Source organism: Dermochelys coriacea, chromosome 1 (genome assembly GCF_009764565.3).
Source record: "Dermochelys coriacea isolate rDerCor1 chromosome 1, rDerCor1.pri.v4, whole genome shotgun sequence".
Taxonomy (NCBI): Eukaryota; Metazoa; Chordata; order Testudines; family Dermochelyidae; genus Dermochelys; species Dermochelys coriacea.
The window spans coordinates 29,497,292-29,502,997 of NC_050068.2; the positions used below are offsets into that span (position 1 = coordinate 29,497,292).

At 40.3% G+C, this 5,706-nt stretch overlaps 1 long non-coding RNA gene across 1 annotated transcript; it reads left to right on the forward strand.

Moving 5' to 3' along the window:
* The first annotated feature begins 1,639 nt into the window (after window positions 1-1,639).
* LOC122457591 lies at window positions 1,640-4,747 on the forward strand. Its single transcript, XR_006277213.1, has 3 exons — window positions 1,640-1,791; window positions 2,481-2,485; window positions 4,717-4,747. It is a non-coding gene; the product is annotated as an uncharacterized LOC122457591 (long non-coding RNA).
* The last annotated feature ends 959 nt before the right edge of the window (window positions 4,748-5,706 follow it).

The following is a 5,706-nucleotide window of genomic DNA, read 5'->3' on the forward strand; positions in this document are numbered from 1 at the left end:
GTTTATGTGACCATCGCTTATTAGCACCGTAGTGTCCAGGAAGTGGATCTCTTGTGTGGACTGGTCCAGGCTGAGGTTGATGGTGGGATGGAAAGTGTTGAAATCATGGTGGAATTCCTCAAGAGCTTCTTTTCCATGGGTCCAGATGATGAAGATGTCATCAATGTAGCGCAAGTAGAGTAGGGGCATTAGGGAACGAGAGCTGAGGAAGCGTTGTTCTAAGTCAGCCATAAAAATGTTGGCATACTGTGGGGCCATGCGGGTACCCATCGCAGTGCCGCTGATTTGAAGGTATACATTGTCACCAAATGTGAAATAGTTATGGGTCAGGACAAAGTCACAAAGTTCTGCCACCAGGTTAGCCGTGACAGTATCGGGGATACTGTTCCTGACGGCTTGTAGTCCATCTTTGTGTGGAATATTGGTGTAGAGGGCTTCTACATCCATAGTGGCTAGGATGGTGTTTTTGAAGAAGAAGAAACAGATTGACAGAGCCAGAAGAGTACCCAGAAGTCACCTACTACAGGACAGGCCCAACAAAGAAAACAACAGAACGCCACTAGCCATCACCTTCAGCCCCCAACTAAAACCCCTCCAACGCATCATCAAGGATCTACAACCTATCCTGAAGGACGAGCCATCGCTCTCTCAGATCTTGGGAGATAGACCAGTCCTTGCTTACAGACAGCCCCCCAATCTGAAGCAAATACTCACCAGCAACCACACACCACACAACAGAACCACTAACCCAGGAACCTATCCTTGCAACAAAGCCCGTTGCCAACTCTGTCCACATATCTATTCAGGGGATACCATCATAGGGCCTAATCACATCAGCCACACTATCAGAGGCTCCTTCACCTGCGCATCTACCAATGTGATATATGCCATCATGTGCCAGCAATGCCCCTCTGCCATGTACATTGGCCAAACTGGACAGTCTCTACGTAAAAGAATGAATGGACACAAATCAGACGTCAAGAATTATAACATTCAAAAACCAGTTGGAGAACACTTCAATCTCTCTGGTCACTCGATCACAGACCTAAGAGTGGCTATACTTCAACAAAAAAGCTTCAAAAACAGACTCCAACGAGAGACTGCTGAATTGGAATTAATTTGCAAACTGGATACAATTAACTTAGGCTTGAATAGAGACTGGGAATGGATGAGTCATTACACAAAGTAAAACTATTTCCCCATGGTATTTCTCCCTCCCACCCCACCCCCCACTGTTCCTCTGATATTCTTGTTAACTGTTGGAATTAGCCTACCTGCTTGTCACCATGAAAGGTTTTCCTCCTTCCCCCCCCTGCTGTTGGTGATGGCTTATCTTAAGTGATCACTCTCCTTACAGTGTGTATGATAAACCCATTGTTTCATGTTCTCTGTGTGTGTGTATATAAATCTCTACTCTGTTTTTTCCACCAAATGCATCCGATGAAGTGAGCTGTAGCTCACGAAAGCTTATGCTCTAATAAATTTGTTAGTCTCTAAGGTGCCACAAGTACTCCTTTTCTTTTTGAGAATACAGACTAACACGGCTGCTACTCTGAAACCAAGGATTTAGATGGATTCCAATATCATGTGACATGGTTGCATGTCCTTGTAAGACCCCTAGTCTACATTCTTCCTAGGTTGGCCTTCATGTATATAGGAAGGTTTGCAAGTAAATAAACCATTTACAACCAATTGTCCTAGTCAATGGGAGCCATCAAGATTCTAAACCACCATTAATGGTCCACACTTTGCATAATGATAATAGGACCTCAGTTATACTTCACATTTCTAGTTTCAGATAAAGAATGATACATGCATACTGAATATATTCCTCCTATTTGTAGTTTATAACCTTTGTTATAATACCTTACAAGAGACCTTTTGCATAAAAGCATATTTCAGTTACATAATATTCACACTTATAAGCATACTTCCATAAAACATATGGAGTGCAACATCATACAGAGCTTTGTTTAGTCCTCCAGATCCCTCTGCAGGAAACTGTAGATGTGCAAAAGACAAAGCATAGACTCTTTAGGAGAAGGTTCTCCTGGGATCCTTCAGTTATTCTTACTTCCTGCTATCTTCCAAGTTCCATGGTGTGGTGACTTATTCTCTGGCAGGAGAGCTGTCAAGGTTCTTTCCCCACTCTGAACTCTAGGGTACAGATGTGGGACCTGCATGAAAACCTCCTAAGCTTACTTTTACCAGCTTAGGTTAAAACTTCCCCAAGGTACAAACTATTTTACCCTTTGCCCTCCACTGCCACCACCAAATGTCCGGGATTATTTTTTGAGAAAGAATTGTTTGGAAACTCTTTCCCCCCAAAATCCTCACCAAAACCTTGCATCCCCCTGCCTGGGGAAGGGCTTGATAAAAATCCTCACCAATTTGCATAGGTGACCACAGACCCAAACCCTTGGATCTTAAGAACAATGAAAAAAGCATTAAATTTCTTACAAGAAGAATTTTAATATAAGAAAAAGTAAAAAGAATCACCTCTGTAAAATCAGGATGGTAAATACCTTGCAGGGTAATTAGATTCAAAACATAGAGAATCCCTCTAGGCAAAACCTTAAGTTACAAGAAAGACACAAAGACAAGAATATCCATTCTATTCAGCACATTCTAATTTCTCAGCCATTTAAAGAAATAATCTAACGCATATCTAGCTAGATTACTTACCAAGTTCTAAGACTCCATTCCTGTTCTGTCCCCGGCAAAAACATCACAGACAGACACAGCCCCTTTGTTCCTCCCTCCCTCCAGCTTTAAAAGTATCTTGTCTCCTCATTGGTCATTGTGGTCAGGTGCCAGCGAGGTTATCCTAGCTTCTTAACCCTTTACAGGTGAAAGGGTTTTTCCTCTGGCCAGGAGGGATTTTATTTTTATGACAAGAGCTATACACCTTTCTCAGTGATTACTTCAAAATGGAGGTCATTACAGAATGACGTAAAGAGCTTTCCCCGCATACCGAACATAGATATTCTGCAGTACTCCTAGAGTCTACCAGCTAATTTGAAGGTAATTAGGGCCCTGATTCATATATAGCCCACTGAAGTTAATAGGAGTCTTCTATTGAATCCAGTGACATTCATGTCAAGCCCCACATACGTGTATCAACCATAGCTGTGTATGTATATTGTAATGCTAGCTTCCATGAATTCCTGTAGGATTTCACAGAATGTTAAATGCTTCTCTTTGCAAGATAATATTTTAAATAAAGTTTTAGGTATTTTGCATACTTCGAGTTTGAATATTGAAAATAAATGTCACAGCTCTAACCATTAGTGATAATATGTATACTCTAGACAACATTTATTATTAAAGATTTCACAGTGTAATCAAACTAGATTCAGCACTGTAATTAAAAAAAAGAAATTAAGACGTTAGGTGTGACTAATTCCTTATGTTCCACCAGAAGTTTGTTTCCAGTTGAAGCCACGTTATAATATTGATGTGCATTATATAACCCCTGGGATGCACATGGCAAATACATTAGCCATCATATGCGTCATACTGCCACACTCACCAATCCATCCTTTTTCTTTTGTATGGCATCTTGGAAAGCAACATTAAAGGTTGATGTCCAAATTTGTCATCCACTATATGGCTTCTGGTGACATGGAATGAATCTGGTTGTACTCCAGGGTCTTAGAAGCTATTAGTTCACTAGATGTTCCATGGTTTGGATGTCTTCTCTACATTCACATATTGGTCTGTCCTTTATTGTTGATAGTGGACATGATAGTGGACAGGAGCTATGACCGTTCATGCATGTTATGATTTATTAGTTACATAAGAACCCCCCCCCCCCACCCACACACACACACACATTAAAACATGGTTCTTGGTGGAAATGGTGATGGTAGAGAAGATGATGTGTCCGGTAGAAAGTATAAAACCTGGTATCTATGTATCAGATTGACCTTGCAATGGTGGCAGTTATTTCCTTTAGACTTGCACACTTGATATGGAAGTAACTGATGGGGAAAAAAGTATGGTGCAGCAAGCTGGCATTTTTATATTCATTTTTCATACAATAATGACAAAGTTAATGTTAAAATCTATCAAGTACAGTAAAAAAACATAATTAGGCAGTTTGTAACATACATTAGGTATCTAATAGAAGCAGAATTAGCCTATCAGTGTTTTGAATGCTTGATGGAGACAATAGACCAGAATGCTTTGAAAAAAGCTATTTCTGAGTTTATTATTCAAATTAGGATGCAGGCTTTCCCTAAGAAAATAAAAGCTTTGCAGAAAGCACAAAACATTTTTACTTTGCATACAGAGTGGGCAACTTTAATACTTACATATCTCTGCTGCTTTTAAAATTATTTTATTGATACATCTGAAAATAATTTTATAGGTACTGATCACCTGCTAAATTTCATTAAACAATGCTTGGTTATAGTGTACATCCGCCAAAAAATGTCTTACTTTTCTCATCTATTGAATTCACTAAAGTTGGAAACATTTAATCATCCAAAGCTTAACCCTGTTCTGGTACAAACATTGTATAGCAATAACAGCCCATGTTACGTTTAGATCTTTTTTTCTAGTGCTCTCCCTATGGTTAGGGTGTATTTCACTAATTTAATCAAACAATGCCTCATAACACAAATTGAAAGTCTACAACACAGTTATTGGATAGCTCATAAATGTCAATTAAAATGTTCCCTTCAGTAAAGATAACCCTTCAACCACAAAAAGAAAAAGGAGTACTTGTGGCATTTTAGAGACTAAAAAATTTATTTGAGCATAAGCTTTTGTGAGCTACAGCTCACTTCATCAGATGCATTCGGTGGAAAATACAGTGGGGAGATTTATATATATACACACACACACAGAGAATAATGGGTTTTATCATACACACTGTAAGGAGAGTGATCACTTAAGATGAGCCATCACCAGCAGGGGGAGGGGGGGAAGGAGAAAAACCTTTCATGGTGACAAGCAAGGTGGGCCATTTCTAGCAGTTAACAAGAACGTCTGAGGAACAGTGGGGGGTGGGGTGGGGGGGGGGAGAAATGACATGGGGAAATCGTTTTACTTTGTGTAATGACTCATCCACTCCCAGTCTCTATTCAAGCCTAAGTTAATTGTATCCAGTTTGCAAATTAATTCCAATTCAGCAGTCTCTCGCTGGAGTCTGTTTTTGAAGTTTTTTTTTGTTGAAGGATAGCCACTCTCAGGTCTGTAATCGAGTGACCGGAGAGATTGAAGCGTTCTCCAACTGGTTTTTGAATGTTCTAATTCTTGACGTCTGATTTATGTCCATTTATTCTTTTACGTAGAGACTGTCCAGTTTGACCAATGTACATGGCAGAGGGGCATATATCACATTGGTAGATGTGCAGGTGAACGAGCCTCTGATAGTGTGGCTGATGTGATTAGGCCCTATGATGGTGTCCCCTGAATAGATATGTGGACAGAGTTGGCAAAGGGCTTTGTTACAAGGAGAGGTTCCTGGGTTAGTGGTTTTGTTGTGTGGTGTGTGGTTGCTGGTGAGTATTTGCTTCAGGTTGAGGGCTGTCTGTAAACAAGGACTGGCCTGTTTCCCAAGATCTGTGAGAGTGATGGGTCGTCTTTCAGGATAGGTTGTAGATCCTTGATGATGCATTGGAGAGGTTTTAGTTGGGGGCTGAAGGTGATGGCTAGTGGCGTTCTGTTATTTTCTTTGTTGGGCCTGTCCTGTAATAG